Here is a 19,786-nt window from a genome sequence, read left to right as displayed (position 1 = left end):
ACAGGGGGTGGGTAAGTTTGCCCAGCATCACTACAAACATTGGTTGTTTGGTCGTATCTTCCCCCATGCAAATGCTCAGTAATACCTAAAACGGCCATCATTGCGAAGAAAGAGAATACAGGCTAAGGCATCTCACAGACTGTCATGTACTCATTTCTGGGTCAGTTTTCGGTGTTTGTACTCTCTTGCTCGAAGAATTCTAATTCGCTTATCAAATGTCATTAACCATTTGAGCTGCTGCTTAAATGGACGACCACGACTTGATTCTGTGGATCAAAACCTTATAACCCATCCAGAGTCTCACCAATTAATTACCTAACAGGTCACGAGACAGGCAGGTCAAGAAGACACAGTCAGCCTTGGCAGCACCTCCTCCCCACCACACCCCACGTTGCAGTGATCTGGGAAAGTTAGTTTTAATTTTGTAATTATTGCACTCTTGATAAATCTCCTGAGCTACAAAATTTCCAATTTTGTAGGAAATTGAGCCCAAATATAGCACAGAATTATTATTTTGAAGCTCGATTTTTCTGAGCCATAAACCTGAACATCAGTCCCGCGTGGAATGACAGATTTTGACAGCATGAGAGCCGACAGCATGAGTCCCAGTCCCTCGGCCAAACGTGGGGAATGCCACAGTCAGTCATTCAGCTGAAGGACAAGGAGAAATGAAGATCTCCACCCTGCTTCCCGTGCCAATCAGCGAAAAGAAAAAACTTGGAATAACTTTTTTCATGATCTCATTGCCACTCTCCCTTCTGCAATTAAAGGCGAAGCAGAATGGCTCCATGACGAGGCCACTGCTTCCCCTGACAGTTGTCATTACTCTGAGATTCGCTCCCTTGAACGCACAGTGGCTCATTCAGACATGCAGGCACCAGAATCGTTTCTTCTGACACCCACCCCTGTGCTCAGCGACCCCTCCCTGCTTCCCGGACGGGCTGCCTGGCTCTGGGGGAGTTTGAGAGGGGGGGAAGAGAGGCGTTTCTCCATTTGCAGTAGGGTGCTTCTGTCCAGTGGCTGCAGTTCCCATCCCCCTACCCGTTGGGGTTCGCAGTCCAAATGGGACAGAGAGAAGGAAATGCTACTAAAAGGCAACTCAGAAGTGGTAGTGGCCCGTCGGCTTCTCCCTTTTCCTTATCTCTACCACCCATGCACACACACTCCCCCCGCAGACGCCCTGCCGGAGAGAAAGCCAGGGTTCTTACAACTGAAGCACATGAGGACTTAGCCAAGGACCTCTCTCCAGGGTTTGGCCCCCCCCTCTCTCTGTCTCTCCCCCTCCCCGCCCTGCTGACAACTCCAGTTTTCACTCTACACTAGATCATCTCTGATGACATACAAATATGCTGTTATCGCTCCCATCTTTACAAATAACGGAATAGGTGATTTGATCAGTTTTCATGTCTGTTTCCTGTCTAGGAGGTAAGTCCCAGCAGGGCAGAGTTCACGAGTTCACGCATGTTTGCTGAATGAATGACTGGAGACCAAAGGAACCAGGGACATTTAGCCTAGCGAATGTAAACCTGGAGAAAGAGGGAGGTAGAAACTTTTTTAAAAAATCTCTCTTTAAAGAAATGAGTAAACGGTATGTATTTTTCAAGTAATAATGCCTGATCATTTCAAAAGCCATCGTTTTGAATTTCAGAAAACCTTGTGAATAGTAACAGTACTATTTACCAAGAAATTAGGTTTAAAGGGTTACATCCAGAGTCCTTTTAATGTCTGAATGTGAACATCTAGCTTTTTCAGACACGAGTACACAACTGGCAAGTTACTTCGATTCTGATGATGTTACAATATACACAAAGGGCCTCGTACAGGCCCTGGCGTATAATTGACATCGGTATCCTTACCACAAATACGACCAGCAAGTCTTAACTTCTGCCTAATAAGACAGAGCAAAAACGGGGCCTTTGTAGACTCTGTACGAAAACTAAATGAGTGCATGTAAAGTGGCCGGTACACAGGCAGAACTTACTAGACGGCACATCAAAGGTACTTAACAGGAAGTGGTGGAGCCCAGGATGAATGTAGGTCCACGCGCCTTGTACTGCGCCGTGAAAGCTCTGCACAGGCAGCAAAGTAAGCAGGGGGGATGGGAGCATTTGTAAGCGTAAGGGGCATCTTTGTAAAACTGGATAAACCATCAGGGATGGGTCTGTGTCATGAAATAGGGAGCCCTTTGTCGCTAGAAATTTCCAAGTAGTGGCTGAAAAAACATTTACAGGAACAATCAGGGATATGTAAGGATACATTTGGAAAACCAGATGATTCCAAAATGTCTTCCGATGCAGAGGTTCTGAAATGATGCTGGAATTTCTGTTCCATGTAGGGAAGCCTGTTGGCCTCAGTGCGGAGAAGCAGTAATGGAGGGGATTGTTTTGAGAATAACTTAGTCTTCTTGTGCAACCACGGTGTTGTACACTGAAACTAATGTGACATTGTATGTTGACTGCAATTCAAAAATTAAAAAATTACTTTAATAATTATGATCGTCTTAAAACAGGTATTTAAAATAAACATAGCAGGAGAATTCCACAATTCAGAAATTAACAGAAGTCATATTTTGCAGCCATATAACCTATGAGAACATTTTATTTTAATTTCGACATCATCACGACCAGCTGTTGGGCCTCTATTTCGTGTGTTCCAATTTCGAGGAAGTCAGCAGCTCCTGCTCATCTTACAGAGCCCTTTGGTGACACGCAGGCAGGGGGATGCTAAGGTCCAGGAATCATTCATGTATAATTGTACTGTTCAGTGACATAAAGGAGAAGCAGTCGTGAAAGAATTGAAAAGGCAAAGACATTTTGACCAGCGGTGGATTTTCTGTAATTAATGCCTTACAAGCTCCTTTTTCACGGGCAGAAGGACAAATGAGCGGGTTGCTTTACAAGGTTTCAAAACAACAAAAAATTAATCTACGGAGCTATTCAAAGCAATATTTACTTGTCTCGTTCTTACCACGAATAGCATCACATATTTCCTAGAGCCATTCATCGCAACATACATCTTGAAACATCCATGAATTCATTTAATTCTTTGGCCTTATTTCAAGAAAAGAGATAGTTTCTCCAGCAGGGTGAAATTAGTAGTTACTGAACCTATACAGCGAGTGGTGCCAAGCTAAGCATTAGCAAGCTGTGGGGAAGGGGCAACGGTGTGAACTTGGCAAGAATTAAAACCCACTGAGCTCAATTCTTCCCTCCGGGTCCCACCCCTCTCTCTCCACCGCCCTGCACATCTCACCCAGGTTAGTGCATCAACATGATGATAAATGAGTTCAGGGATCAGTTCAGAATTGAGATGACCTCCCCATGGGTTGGTGACTTCTTCCTCATTGTCCAGATCTACCCAGATCTTTAAAAAAAAACGAGGTAAACAATTATCTGGAGAATTTCATTGGTTTAGGTGTTGGCAGGGTGGGGGAAGTCTTAGGTCTCAGTTATATAGATTGGCGGGGAGCTTATGGAGTCTATTTATTTATTTATTTATTTAATGCATTGCAGGACAGACTATTTGACCTTGAATTCTCAGAACTGTGAAGTGTTTAAGTGGAAAACCCCTCAGTCTAAGCGCATCTCATGAGAATTGAATTGGGGTCTACCAACCTTAGCGTCTAGAAATTACTAACATATTGACCTAACAATCTTCTAAGAATCATTAGTTTCATGAAGAATGGAACTTTCCTTAGGGAACGGGCAGGAATATCGGGCAGCAGCACAGCCATTTTTTAAAGGGCCCTCTCCCCTTTCTCACATTCTAATGCGCTATGTGTTGCTAACCACGTCTTGAGAGCGTCTCATCACGTCTGAGAGGGCTGCTCGAATGCGGGATGCTCAGGGAGGTGGGTAAATGGTTTATAAAAATGAAGAGGGCATGCGAGAGCTACTCAGTTGGACCCGGGCCATCGATCGGTGAGATGGCAGCTGAAACAGGGCGGAAGAGGAGGGCGGGCCGCGATCCTCGGACCTGCCTCATCTGCTGCTCGGAAAGGGCCCTGACCCAGGGGGGGGTGCCCGCCAGAATCTCCGCTGTCAGCGTGTAAAAGACGGTCCCGGCTGCAATTTAATGTGACAGTGGCTGGGGCTGCCAGGGGGCTCCGATGGCTTCTGTGCCATTAGAAAACATTTCAGTGCTCTGAGGATTAAGACTATCTGGTAATGAGCAACGACATGACAGATCACAGCCGCTCCAGGGAGATCCATGGGGTCAGTGACACGGGGGTGGAGGAAAATACAACAGATTGTAAATAAGGGCTGCGTGACAGGAGCCAGTGGTCTGAGGCACAGCTTCTGGAAACAGTTAAGATATCCATCTACATGCAAAAGGGGGGAGAAAAAGGAAGAAAGAAAGCAGGCAGGCTTTATCTTGAAATAGCACCTATTTAAAAGTATTCTGCCACCAAGACATTAGTCATTTTGGAAACTCTCCAAACGGGGTAGGAGCATGTCCCCCTTCACCTTTCCATTTTCTAATTGGTTGTCACCGAGGTCATTTCCATGTCCCCAGGGGCTGAAAGCATATGGGTCTTGGGGTTTTTTTTATGATTTTTATGTAAATGATCCATTTCATTAGTGCAGGAAAAGAATTCATGACATGACTTCAAATAAAATGCTTACCGCTCAGAGGCAAAACATGGCTGACGGTCCACCTCCAGCCCGAGACACCATTGTCATTGGAAAATGGACTGGTGTTTGCAACTCAGTGCACAACCTTAACCCACAGTCATAATTGCTATACATTTCCTTTCACTTTATTTACCCATGCTCCAAGGGGACATACAAGTTGCCCTCACCAGCCACTTCAGGGACCACCATCCTTTGCCCCGAAGCCTCGCGGCAGTTGGTCTTCAGAGTATGTACCTCGTGTTTTCACACTTAATGAGGGGCCGAGTTGCTGTGTGGTCTCTTGCTTCTGCGGGTTATTTGTGTTGCCTCCATCCCTGCACTGTTGACTCACTGAGAGCAAATACCATGTGTCTCCTTTCCTCTGTGGCTCCTGGGCCTGGCCCTGGGCTGTGTGCCTTGTTAATGGCATAGTGCATGCTCACTCGGTGCTCCTTAATGAATCCAGACTTCATGGAGCTACACCATGAAGCAGCCTGGAGTTGTAGGTAATGCGTGGACCTTGGGATGCTTTACTCTTTCTAAAGCATTTGCTACACATGGCCACACCCATCCGCACTCAGGCCTGGGAGGCAAGCAGAGGAGGTATGTGAACTGCAAATTATGGATGTCTAAAATGAAGGCTCAGTCGTTACCTGATTTTATCCGTGGTCACAGGACTAGTGGTTCTCATACTTGAGATGAGGATTCAAGTTTTCTGTCTTCCAGACCCAGGGTCTTTCTAATACATCATGCTATCATGCAATTTATTACTAAATGAAAGCAGTTATTTTATTTGGGGCAAAATAAAACCAAATGACGATCATTTGCCTAATAATAAAGACCCAAAAAGCAGTTACATATTTCTGTATGTAACTCAAATCAAATCATATATAAGCATTTACCAATTACTAATCTAGTTGCTTAGCAACATACCTTCACATCACAGAGGAAAGATGTCTCAGCTGAGTGAGTTAGGTCATGGCCAGAATTAGGATGTGAAATCATCTGAAAATGGCTTCTCTGCTCCCATCATCCCAACCCAAAGCGAGTCATTGTGTGACAGTGACACTCCAACGGCTACACCACCACACGACACTGTCACGTCCCTTCCCGAGCCTCCCCCACGCATAAAGAATGCGGGAAGCTGCTCAGAATGTGTCTCGGTGCTCCGGAAGCTCAACCGATCAATCAGTACTTATTGGATGCACAAAAGAACTGTGTCACCCACAGGCTCTCCACATCACTGACATCCCCTTTGGGTCACCCAGCCCTCGCTCTGTGTTCAAGAGTCTACCCCTAAATTGCACTGATGAGAAGGATCCGCACCCCCCAACGTCACTGATAACTGTGTGTTGGCCGGAGAGACGGAGAGGAGCGGGGAGAAGCCTGCAGACACAGAGCAGATCCACCCGGTACCCAGCCACACAGCTTCCCTAAAAGGCTGGCGCTGACAGCTCTCCCTGACCTGTGTGGGCTGGGGGGCACGCCGCACACTCCGGCCTGGAGGCACAAAAGGGGCAGATGGGTAGGAAGGGGCCGGGGAATATGGCCAATAATAGTGTGACAAGTTTGCACAGGGACAGGTGACGACTGGAATTAGCAGGGTGATCATGCTGTAAGGTAAAAACAATGTCAAACCACTACATTGTGCGCCTGAAACTGGTGCCATCAATATAATGGTGTATACCAATGATATTTACATTTAAAAAAGTTAAAGCAGTATTTGAAAACCATACTGTTGGTGGAAGTGGCTAATCTAATTGCATCTGGATTTTTTTTGTGTGGTCAGAGTAAGAATGTCATAAGTAAATGAAAATATGACTCAAGGGAAAAATCACAGGAGAAAAGGAAGCCCATTCACAAACTAATTTATTTTTACAAAAGCTATTTAAAGGAAAACCCTCTCCTTTGCTTGCGTAAAGCCTAGTACCTGTGAAAGTGTTCGCTGAGCTCTTCATGCGAAAATAGAAACATTTCCAAATGCCCAAAACAGCAGATGTTTAATAGCAGAACAAGCTGTTGGCGTGGAAGACTAAACAGAAGTACAAAGTAGGAATCTGTTACTTCCGGAAGTGAACATTTGGGCTTTAGAAACACCCCATACACACTGTCGATGGCAGACTCGGTGTCTTGCCCGGGCCCTTGTCCTCGAGGCTCAAAGGGACGTGTCCTCCGCCTCAGCTTCTGAGCGGTGTGTACGCTGTGGTCTCTTCGAGGCAATGGTTTCCTTGAGCTCAGCTAAACTGCTCCGAGGCCCCTGCGGTTTGGAACATTTTAGGCAAGATTCTTCCCACGTGCCTTCCAGGGGGTCAGCCCCCTCCGCCCCATAGCCAGCAGCGGCTCAGAGCTCTGCTGTCCCCACCTCCGCTCACCTCGGGTCATCGGGGAGCAGGATACCAGACACTGTGACCCAATTCCGTGGCTTTCTTTGATATTCTGGGCCACAGGGGCTCTGACAGAGCACCTTCGCTAACCGCCAAGTTGCTGCCTGCAGGCAGCTGGGACCCGGGCCCAAGAGAAGCTTGGGAAGCTCTGTTCTAATGAACTTAATCTTGTCCAGAAGGGGACGAGTTGGTGCCACACTATCAGCAGCATGAGGACGGGTGGGATTTCTCGTTACACTCCTCTATGTCCCTATGAGTGGCACACCTGGGAGTCAGACCCAAACACTGCCAAGACAACACGTTCCAGGACGCGACCCTGCTAAACACAGGGAAGTTCTGTTTCTGGGACTTGACCACCTTGGCAATGACCTCGATTTGCTTGAGCTGCGGCAATCTTCCTCATCGCAGGTGCGAGCACCCCCCTCTCCCAAGGATGCTGGCAGAGGGAGCGGACGCAAACCTGCTCCCCGTTCACGCACGATAGACAAGTCTGAAGGGACACACCACCAAGGTGTAACCTGCTCGCGACACCACAGCTATTGGCTTCTCCATTGCAACCACATCGTCGTCATCATTTTTTATCCTCACCCGAGGACATGCTGATTGATTTTAGAGAGAGCACAAGAACAGGAGGAGAAGAGAAAGAGAAACATCGATGGGTAAGAGATATATTGATTGGTTGCCTTTCATATGCACCCTGACTGGGGACCAAACCCACAACCCAGGCATGCGCCCTGACCAGGAATTGAACCTGTGACCTTTCGGTTTGGTGGACAACTCCCAACCCACTGAGTCATACCAGCCAGGGTGTGCATCATTATTTTCACAAGGCTGCGCTTCCTTACTCCCACTGTCCTGGAGGGATGGGCTCCAACCTGCCCAGACACACTCGTAAGGACTGAATTATCAGGGAGGAACAAAGCACAACACACACACAAGTCCGGGGGTGCACCTCTGGAGCATTCTGCATGAAGTGTGTGGACCGCAGCTGCCCTGGGCAGTGCCAGGTGAGGGAAAAGCACAGGGCGGCCACTCTGCCCGTACCCATGGGACACAGCCTTGCCCTCTGTCTGACTTGGTGCCAGCAGTCACGCACCTGGGTTTGACGACCTGGCCACAGCTGCACCCCAGTCCCCCCGCTCTTGTTCCTGTTACGCAGTCGGTGCCAAGCCCTTCCCAGACTCCTAACCTGACTTCCTGAAGTCCTGCAACTGTGCTCCCGCCCCCAAGCCCTCTGCTCCAGCCTGGACCGATCTCGCTGGCTTTCTTCCTCATTTGCACTGAGGTCCCCGTGCACGTTTTCCTGTGCTAACTGACCAGTCGCTCCCTGCCTGCAGGCCTTCATGTCGCCGGCTGGATCTGCCCAGCCCCTGCCTGCCTGGTCCCGGGGACACTAGGCAGCGTACCCTCCTCTGTATCCACGCCTTTGCCACCTGGGCCCGAAACACACATGAAAAGAACCATGAACATCTACAGGGCCAGGCCTAAGTAAAAGTGAATGTAAGTTTAAGAGTCCATCTCATACCAGATATCTATGATTTTAGTTAACTGCCGTTACTGGCATCTTTCATAACATGAATAAGTGAGCAATATCTCCTCTTATTAAATAGAGTTGATAAAACCACGTAACTAACTACAATCCAGCTAGTTCAGTTGCGTATAAATGTAGACAGAGGGGAAAAAACAATCCCAGACTAATTAAAGCCCATTTCTGGTGATCCGCCTGATTTTTCTGCTAAGAAACGACTGTCTGTAATATATGTATATACAAACCTCTATAGTTCAAGGACAGTCCGACTAAAATTAAGATTCCTTCAAGGAATAAGCATATTCCGGATAATTTGATTTCAAGAATCTAATGAATCTAATGTTCTTTTCATTACATCATGCTGCCGTTTAGAGGCTAACTCCAGGAGCTTCTAGTTAAATCATTTATACGTATGCTAATGTAATGTTAAGAGGAAGAAACTGCATGATGGACCGTAAACAGAGAGCCCATTTAAAAGCCAAGGGTGACCCCTAATTCCCTAGGAATTTTCCTTAATATTTATCTTCCTTTAGCCGATCGGTAGAAAATTATCTTGAAAAGCGTAAGAAACTGAAGAGCAATCGCGCTATTCACATCTCACGTCTTTCTTTCCCAAGAACTGGTGTTTCATTCTCACTTCTCCGTATTTTGATCACGCGACATTAAAAACTGACGTGAAATTGCGTACTTCAGATACAAGTTGTTGCCTGAGGCCGCAAAGTGCTATCGAGACGTGACAGCTAGAAATGGACAGCGGCTGCGAAGAAAATAAAGCCTTTAATCCCTAACTCTTTACTTACTACCTGCAGCTCTTTCAGAGCAGAGCTAATTAATTGTCAAGGCTGGGTGACACACTCTGCGGTTTGGGGGCTTCTTGGTTAATTAAATTGGAATATAACCGTTGGTTTTGTTTGCTAAAGTAAGTCATTTCTCCTTTGCCCTTTCCTATCAATATGGCTTTAATGCTTAACAAATTATTTATTACTACAGCTGAAATCTGAAGAAATAATTAAGTTATTTCCAAGAACGGCAGTTTGCACGGGGTCCCTGCACCGCAAGAATCTGCACCGGATGCAGCTGTTGCACAGGAAGCCGGCTCCTGATTTTGCAGCGAGGCTGCGCTACCCCGGACCCAGAGAGTCTTTTAGACTGCCGGAACCTCAGCAGCCCCGCTAGAGGGACAGAGGCAGAGATTCCTGTCACGTCCTTTCCTCTCCACCCTGCTGCCAGGTCATGCGGGATGAAGTCTATGCAGATTGCTGAAAACCACGGCAAACGCACACTGCAATAAAGTGCACGTGCCACGGTCATGTTCAACAGCTCTGAAGCAGGGAAGAGAAGGCAGCTATTGTTTTCAATAACGTAGAGAAGCAATCTCCTTTAGAAGCGAGCTACTTATACAAGGCAGATGGTGTAGATGAGAGATGACTCCGAAGAATAACTTGTGAAAGGAAAAAGAATCTGTAGTGATCACGGCCTGTTGAGACTACAGGGCTGGTGCCTTTTGTGACTTTGCACCAAAGCCGCTAACAAAGGCCTGTGACTTGCTTTCCGTTGCTTGGTTGATTATTCACTCTATGAAGTAGCATGCGACGGGAACAGGAGGTAGGTCTGTGGTGCATGTCCACCACTGACAGGACATGAACTTGAGCATGAAGGACGGACTCCCTCCACCCCTCCCATCTCCCTGTTTCAATGCTTCTCTCTAATGCTGCATCTGAAGTTGTTGGGGGCTGTGCACAGCATGTCCAAGAGTGTCTGTGCGTGTCTGTGTGTGAGTAGTCTCAGGGGGAAGGAGAAGACAGGAAGAATAAACAAATTAAAAATAAGATAACTCGCTGGACTCCTCTCAAGTAATTCATCTCTCTCAACTAATGTCTTTATTACATTCTTCGTAGTTACTTTTTTTGTCTTGTAGTTAATAAGCATGTTTAAAACGATTAAACACATATAAAGAAAGGAAATGATTTTGAAAGAAATTGTAGGCAATAGAGACATTTATCAGAATAAAATGAAGACTAAGTTCAAATTTCCTGGTTAAATCTGCTGAGAAACTTGAGCCATGTTGAACTGAACATTTAACTAATGTTTGTCTTAGAGGGTTTATTATTTTCAGGTAGGTGAAATCTATAATAAGTAAAATGATAATTTTTATGCTGTGGCTACTCTCAGTTATTAAAATCCCCAGTTAAATTATTCCCTTATTTGCAGAATTTGGAACATAGTTACATTATTTTAAGTAGCCATGTATGTTAAGAGGACTATCTCAACTTCACTCACACACACTGGTAATCAAACTAGTTCTCTGACTCCAAACCCTTGGCCAAGAACAGCACTCCCAGCTCTGATATTATTATAAGGAAAATAATTCAGGGTCCAGCAGAAGTAACACCTGCTTGAGTGTGGTTGGTGGGGTAATAATATAGGTGTAATAATTTATAGTTTTAATTTGAACATTTCACCTAAAATGTCATATGGTGTCCTTGAGTGTGATATTGTTGTGTTACAGAATTACACAAGTAGGATTTCCTAATAAAAAAGGGGTGTTGTGTGTGCCCGACCCTGTATTTATATGCGCTGACAGAGCTCCTAGGAACACACAGTGTGAGAAGAAGGCAGGGCCCGTTCTCTAGATGGGGTGCCATCCAGCTGTGTCTGGACAGAATGGAATTCACGTCCACGGTCAATGAAACACAATCAATCACCTTCTCCTCATGTGGATTCTCACGTTTGCACGACAGATGCGCTTCTATAAATTGCTTGTAATTTGAGTTTTTATTAATCAAATCTTATTTTGCATCGATTTCTAGGAACATTTCAGAGACATTTTATCTTTATGATAGTCCACTGAGAGTGGCCACGCTCTTTATTTAAACTTCTGTGCCTTCCTTCTACTCTGTTGAGCAAACGACTAATATGACCAAGGCAAAGACTCGTTCAATGCCACATTTAAAGATTTACAGAAGTGACTCCAGATGTGTCCCAAGAAGTGGGTCAAAACCATATATTTTTCACTTTTTGTGAAAAGCCTATTGACTGCATAGAAAGAAATCCCTTATGTTAAAAGCATAAAATCTTGGTTTAGATCTTCACTGACAGTGTTAGATATAAAAACAGTATTTGGTGTCGGTTTTCAGACAGGAGAGTCTTCAGCGTGAAGATGGCCACTGAGGTCATGAGAATGGATGAGAGGGCCCGGGGGCTGCAGAGCACAGTTGTAACAGAGTGACCCACCACAGACCCGTGAGAAACCTCAGCGTTTCCTGACTGACGGGAAGAGAAGAAAGCAAAGGAGACAGAAAGGAAGCAGCCAGACATGAGGGGAAAGACAGAATGAGTGGGTGACAATGTTGAATGTGACTAAGACACTAGACGAAAAAATAATAATAAAATAAAACAGAATGAAGAGTGTCCACTGGCTTAGAGTGCAGAAGCTCATACAGAACCAGAGGGGCGGTGGCGTCCATTGCAATGGTCTGAGAAGCAATGGGGGCTAAAAGAAGTAAAGATAAGGGTGTCCATGCTATTGTTTCAAAAAATTAAACTTAAAAAAATGTGAAATATTATATTGGCAGGCCCTTACTTAAATGCTTTGTACTGAATTATTATGGTAAGGCGTGGCTTTGTTTTTACAGAAGTTGATATAAAAGCATAAAAAACCTTGCTATGGCTTACAAAATTAAAGAAGACATATTGCATATTAGCTGTGCATTTACTCTTTCGGTTATTGACAGACGCTGACGGAGCGCCTACGATTTATAGGTGACTGTGCTGTTACCCAATGTTCCCGACATAAGGATCCATTTAGAAAACTCTCCAAGACAGACACAGAGTTTCCAGACAAATCCGATGTGTCACTTTATTGGGTGAAAATAACATAAGCTAATAGAAAAAAAAAACACAGGCTTTGGAATCAGAGAGACTTGGTTCAGTTCCTGGCTTTGCCGCTTCCTCGGATGCGTGGGAGGATGATGACACCACTGCGAGGGCCCGTGGTGAAGACACGGGGCGTGATGTGTGGGAGAGTGGCCGTCAGGATGATCTGCACGCAGTACAAGCTCAGCGAAGGTCTCTTCCCTTCCTCTCTCGTCCACTCCTTTCGGACCCATTCGCCTTAGTTTCCATAGAATCCACAGCCTCACTAATGTCCAATCACAAGGGCCAACATGGTCCAGGAATTGGTATCTCTCTCTCTCTTTCTCCTTCTGCCTGGTTTCTAATACATATTGTTAAGATCTAATTTATTTTAGAAATATTTAATTTTGTGAGTCACCTAAACTCATTCTGGGGAAACCCCTTAAAAGGCTTATAGGTAACTATTCTGCTATTTATTGGTCTTCTAGGTGAATTTTTTCTCATACTTTTATGGAGGTTGCTAAGAGGAGCTCATATCCAACGTTGTACTATCATGTGATAATATAGTATTAGTTCATTCTTGTCGTTCTTCCAAAGTTAGTTCAGGTAGGTGCCTCAGAGTCAGTCAGGGGTTGCTGTCATTCCAGATTATTAGATGACGGATATTGTAACTCAATCTAGACTAGACAATTCCTCAAGGGCACTTCCAGGCCTATTGGGCCTGAAGGCGTCTACAATACAATGGGGGTGGAGAAAAGAGTTATGGAAAGGAAGGCCTATCATTCAATCTACGCTCCAGTGAACACTTATTTAGTGTTCTAGTACTCTGGTATTTCAGAGCTCCAGCCAGAGGCAGAAAAGAAAAAATAGTCAAGAGTATAGTCTGTGCGGCCAGCTGGTCTGGGTTCAAATCTTCCTGCTACACACAGCTCTGTGACCTCGGTCAGGTTCCTTAACTTTTCCTCACCACAACCTCCTCAGCTGTCAAACAGGATGTCAGAGCAGCGACCTCATGCAGTCGTGAGTTCTAAAGGATATATATATATATATATATATAAAATTTTTAGGACAGTTCTTGGCTCAGAGTAAACACCCAGTAATTTCTTGTAACAATTATTTGTTATAATTAACTATCCATATGAAAGCTATATCCTAAACGTTTCTTTTTAGAGACTCTTTCTCAACACATGCATCATAGAAAGCAAGATGAGAGAGACCCCTCAGCCTCCAGCCCTGCTGTCTTCTCTGTCAACTCTGAACGTGTCCACCGGGGCTTGTCAATATTACAACGGATGCTATGACGCTACCTCTGGTCCCGAGGTCCTCGAATGTGAGCTTTGGTTGTGCTGTTGGCTGGGGGGGCCTTATTTATAGCTAAGAAAGGTTAGAAAAAAGACATTCTCAGTTTGAATAGATAAATTGGGTCTTCTTTAGCTTGAAATCAGACGTCAGAACAATCTCCGTCCGCGCCATTGCTTGGGTCTGAAAACCACCCGCTGAAACCAGATTCTATGTCAACCGGGTGTCTGCAGCCTTTGTGCGCTGCAGGCAATTACTTAGCTGGTGGCTGTCCCCCTGACAGTGCATCCTCACGGCAGTCCGACCTGCGGCAGGACAACTGATTAGGCCCTCACTAAGACCGTTAGGCAGTATCCTGGGGCGAAATTCACATGCAAAGCCAAAATGCTGTGTCAGGCAAACTAGCAGAGTTTCATTTAAATTGGCCCATGGTTTAAATTGGGTGTAGACAGCATCACTTTCCTGGACGCTCTAGAAATATGTTTTCTGCACTGCACAAAGGTGACAGAAGCCAACCGCCTGCCCCTCGCACCAGCCGCGCCCCTGGTCCCCGGGCAGGATGAGGAGTGGGCCAGATGCGTGCCTTGCCGTACTGCTCCCTACCACCAGCTGCAATGACATGTGTCTTCTGCACAAAGCTGAGAGCTCGCAACGCCAGGAGCCACGCGCACCTTCCCTGTGACTGCGAGCCTGAGCCCCACACGGCCTGTCCTCAGTGAGCCCTGCGTCAGCGTGGAAGGCCGGCTGGACGCTCGGCTCCAAGGCACCGACCCAGGAAGAGAAACTCCGGTTCCATGTCTTTCTGAGAGGGTCAGCCCTGTGGTCCCCGCACGCCTCCCGTCAGTGGAAGAGTCTGGAAACGACGGTCTAGCTCAGCCATTTTTCAGCCCGCGTGCCACACGGATTTTTAAAGTGTTGCCATTTGCTCCCCCTGCCCCCCAGCCCCATACCCTCTTCTACCTCCTCCTCTGCCCGCCTTTCCCTCTGGGAATCACCATCCTGTAGTCTGGGTCTGTGAGGTTTTGGTTTGGGTGTTTTGTATTTTCACTTAATCCCCTCACCTTTTCCAACCCAGCCTCCCCCCATGACAGCTGTCAGTCTGTTCTCTGTCTCCATGAGTCTGTTTCTGTTTCGTTTGCTAGTTTGCTGTGTTCATTAGATTCCGCACAGGAGTGAAATCAGATGGTATTCGTCTTTCTCTGACGGGCTTATTCCAGTCAGCATCCTGTTCCCCAGGTCCACCCATGCTGTCACGGAGGGTAGGATTTCCTTCTTTTCTGCAGAGACTTGACTTGGGGTGGTGAACACGATACTATACATAGATGACACATTATAGAATGGTACATCTGAGACCTATATAATTTTATTAACCAACATCACCCCAATAAATTCAATATAAAGGAGCTATTGTATAAAAAAAAATTTTTTACAGAATTTTTAAAACATGAGGCACGTGACTACTTGGTCAGGCACACTACCATCTTTCCCTTAGATTATCAAATAAAAAATGGTGAATGACACAACAATAGACGCCTGGTGTGAATGCATCAAAATTATACCTATCTTCTGTCAGAGCAGCAGAAAATATATATATTGTTGATGTGCCACAGAATTTTAGTCATTAGTTTATGTGCACCATGAAATGAAAAAGGGTGAAAATCGAGAGTCTAGGTGGTGACTTTTATGGTAAGATTCCTCTAGCCCAGAGGCTCCGCAAGGCTATGCCTTGGGACAGATTGGATATATTTAAGTGTCTAAGTATCTTCCAAAACAAGCCTGTTGAGTGATATCAACAAGTTCTTCATCCTCTTCAGAGAAAGTGAGCATTTTTATTTCACTGGAGGGCCAACATCAGGTTCTGCACATTGCTTTTTAAAGGGTGTGGCATGGTGCCCCCTTCTAAGAGGTCCCCAGACCCACCAGCACCTTCGCGTCCCTGCCTGTCTCCCCACGTTCCCACGACCCTTGAGGGGAGCCGACGCTTAGCATCACCTGCTCCGGGGGAAGCCTTGCCCAAGAGAAAACGCTCTGTGTTTTTTATCGCCAAGAATCACACCCAGTACACAGTAGGTACCCAGCAAACCCTTGCGGAACGAGTGAATGAATAAACAGATTTTTCTGTTGGTTTTTCAAGGTTCGTTGGCCTGTGAAATGATGAGGACCCTACCATAGTTTGTGGTGTGGGGTTTTGCAGGTTGCGTTCATAAAACAAACAGAATTCTCGTTTTGTTATCATTATTTTTCCGCATCGTTGTCGGTCTGCGTCCCACGTTTGCTCTGCCCAGCCTCCCGGGGAGGGGTGTTTGGGCGCTGTCTGCCGAAGCACCCAGGCTCGCCCAGGCTCCCGGGGTTCTCCGAGAGGTGAGGGCTGCGGGCTTCTGCTTCATAAGGTTAATTTCAAAAGTCAATTTGATTAGATGCTCCTTTTTTCCATTTCTGACCTTTAGCAAAGGAACCATTTGCTGCCAGGCAGGTGGGGGAGGGCTCTCTCCTTCCTGCAGAGGGGGCTGCAGGTCCACGTTTCCCTGGCTCTCCGGTGGCTCTGCGGAGAGACGTGCCTTCCGAGGCCGCTTCCATTTATTGTCAACTGAATGTTCAATTTTTTTAAATATGTATTTTAAAAAATTATAGTTTCAAGGTAATGAAATCAAGGATGTTCTTGTACTTGAACAATATGTTCTCGTCAGAAAGATAATTCAACAATTCAATTTCACCCAGCTCCGCTTTTCCCCAGAATAAAAACGTGGGTTAAGCCAAAACACTTAATTTCACCTCATTTTTTTCTCTTGTTAGAGGTTCAAAATTTTTTAAATAAAACAAATGTGGCCGCCAAAGTGTGAGTTAGGACAGCAAATGCTCCATCTCGGAGCATGGGTCATCCATTTCACTTGGAAATAATTTTCCATTTGTGAACTTGAATGCATGTCACTGCATTTGAAAAATAACCTTCCAGTTATATTCTTCAGTACACGTCTTACCTCCTTACAAAAGTGTAAGCTCCTGGAGGGCACAGACAATATGTCATTTAAATATTTATCCTGCATGTTGCAACGTCTTCATGAGCATTGGTCCAATGAAAAAAATTCATGCACACGTGGGTCTGAGGATGAGCGAGTAGACGTGCGGCTGTTCCCACCAACTCCGCTCCTGGACTCCTGTGCGGTGTCCGTACCCAGAATGCCATGCTTTCAAGTTTGAAAGTCAACAACACGCATCGTCCCTAAGGATGCCCCCAGCTCTGAAATGCTACTGCTTTTGCAAGCACTGTGACACTTTGACTCCCCATTAAATCATCCAGAACATGGTTTCACTCATCCCCGGTGTTTTAGAAGGCTCATTAGCATCTTTTCCCACGATCCTGAACTCGGGGTGTGCGCCTTGATGAAGTAACTGGTTAGCAGAATGCTGGTGAGTAGACGTTCCCTACGCCTGTAAAAACGACTGATTATCTGAAAGGCGCTACAAAATCCTGTGCTTTCGCTATGGATACTTTCAGGTTCCTGCTGAATTTTCAGTGGCATCAGGTTCTTTGGATTCAGCATTCTGTTGTCTCTCTTCAAGCAATGATTTCAGAAATGAATAAACAGATAGAATGAGTTAACATGGAGTCTAAGACACCTGCCCACTCAGTCACAGAACCACGGCTCTAAACACAGGTGTGGGTCCGTTCCTACAGCCTTTCCCTTGTCCTTGACCCCTGATCTACTGTTTCTAATCAGCTGGGGAAATGTGACATAATTTTGAATCTTATTGGATATAATTGATCATTTATCATCATCCTGCCATCCTATGTAACATGATCTATCTTACTAGTTAGCCCCTGCCAACTTTGAAAATCACATGCAATGTGAACACAACGATGTGACTCCATGCAGGCCCTTGCTTCTGTGCGTAGAGACTTAGGCCAGCTCCCCTAACACGTTCTCCCTTCCAGCCCCCTTCCTACTCATCCTTCTAGACCAAGATTAATGCACGTGACACCTTCCCCACCACCCAAAGGAGAGTTTATTCTTTTTTTCCACAAGTTCTGATAGTATTTTGCCAGTAGAGCTACTGTGTGGCTCATCGCAGTGCGTCACAGCAGAATCGACCTGTTTTAACCACCCCTCTTCTTCGCTCACCTTTATCCCCAAACCCTGACAAAGTGCCTGCCCCGCACCCGGTGTTCCGTAAATGTTTGTGTAGCCAGTACCCGCTCCCTGCCCTCATTTTGATCTGCAGGCATTTATTTCAAACTGAGAAGTATAGCAAACTGTCAATTTCCTTTTTATTGAGCTCCCAATAAGAGTTTTAAACAGAACACAACAGAGATTGAAGTTTGCACAGATTTACTCATGGTGGCCAAAAGCCAAATTCTGGCAACTATTTTTCCTGTCTCCAATGATATATCCACATTCAATGCTTTTCCTGTTCCGAGTGCCATACTGCAAAAATCCTGCCTGCACTTAGGAATCAATACCAAGAGAGAAAGCCCCCCCCCCACCATGGCGGGATGAGGGCGAAGACAGCCCCCATGGAGAACAGCCAACAACCTTTAAAGGGCAATCAGTCCCGCTCCCCCCCCCACCCCCCATGACAGCTTTCAGTCCCCAGTGTCCAGAGACAGTCTGGCAACGGGAACTTTGTGTTCATCTGACGAGAATGTGCAAATGACAGTTTTGGCTGTCAGGGAGCTTATTACCTAAGCGAGGAGCTCACACATTTATGAGCTGACAAGTCAGATTGGTGGCTTTGCCGTGTTCCTCAATTTCCCTCCGGAGCAGCCAACAGGCGGAGAAAGGCCTCCTGGGCTCATTACTTCATCCACGTCTGCACCCCCGCCCCCAGCTCCAGCAGGTGGCTCATTTGCGGAGACGTCCGAGGGTCAGAGAGAAGTGGGAAACGAGCCTGCACAACGCCAGGACTGGGCCTGAGGACATGAGTTACAGGCCCCCAGTGTATTCCCGTGCATGGCCGAGGCAGCGGTGGTGGGCTTTCCACCTGCATGTGCAGTATTAACACACACCCCCCTGCAGAGTGGTCTGTTCACAAAGCACGCTCATGAACCTGACCGCGTCACCCTCGGGGCCATCTTGTGACTCTGCATCAGGGCCGGCCATCGGGAATGACTATTTCCGTTCAAACATGCTTTATTATTATATTTTTTTTTCCTGCAAAGGACATTTTCTGAAGGAAAAACAGACCTAATGCCAAGGAGGAGCCTGGTCCATCCCACACCAGAACTCCAGCATTGCTACGAGGCCCCTCCCTCCAGTGAGGCCCCTCCCTCCACTGAGGCCCCTCCCTCCAGGAGCCTCGCGGAAGGCGGCAGGGGCCCAAGCATGGGGCAGGAGCCCACAGCCAGGCTTGGCGGGCTCTGAAGTCCCCTCTCGCCCCTCACCGGGGCTGCCTCCACCGTGCGGCCGAGAAAGGAGGCAGTGTGTGTGTTCTGGGCCCTGGGACCTCTTCTCTTCCTCTCCGTACCTCTGCTTTTATTTATTGTTTTAAATCCTCCCCCAAGGATATATTTTTTGATTTTTGGAGAGAGAGGGAATACTGATTGGGGTGGAGAGAGAAACACCCATGGGTTGCTTCTCTTACACGCCCTGTCCGGGGATCAAACCCCCAACCTAGGTATCTTCCCTGACTGGGGATCGAACCTCCAACCTTTCGGTGTTAGGACAACACTCCAACAAATGGAGTCGCCCAGCCAAGGCCCCCTCCCTCTGGCTTTCATACACCCAGTTCCCTTGCCCATCCTCTCAGGCCCGGAGAGGCGTGCCATCCGCCACCCACACCCCGGGGCACAGTGAAGCCGCGGTGAGATCTTCCCAGGGGTACTGGCTCCGAGGCTTATCTCTCAGTTTGGAGTGAAAAGTTCTGTTGCTCACAGGGTTTCAAACATCAGAGCCTCTGGGCTAAAGCCTGCACAAAGCCTGCCCTGCTTTGAGGACAAAGAAGGGACCGGGACTGCAAGGACAGCACAGGAAAAGGCTTTTTGTTTCACTAACATGGATGAATCTTAGCATCTAAGCAACCAACTAAAATATTGGCACTGAAAGCGCACTGGGTCTCATACAGACTCAAAACGAGAGGCCACGATGTGCACTCCCCACTCGTCAAAGCCT

At 46.6% G+C, this 19,786-nt stretch overlaps 1 protein-coding gene across 2 annotated transcripts in view; it reads right to left on the bottom strand.

Moving 5' to 3' along the window:
- Positions 1-19,786, bottom strand: part of KIF26B (kinesin family member 26B) — a 376,031-nt gene that overhangs the window by 110,275 nt on the left and 245,970 nt on the right. The window lies entirely within an intron of this gene.

Source organism: Phyllostomus discolor, chromosome 15 (assembly GCF_004126475.2).
Source record: "Phyllostomus discolor isolate MPI-MPIP mPhyDis1 chromosome 15, mPhyDis1.pri.v3, whole genome shotgun sequence".
Classification (NCBI taxonomy): Eukaryota; Metazoa; Chordata; class Mammalia; order Chiroptera; family Phyllostomidae; genus Phyllostomus; species Phyllostomus discolor.
Note: the sequence above shows the minus strand (reverse complement) of the source record. Positions and strands in the feature narration are given on the sequence as shown.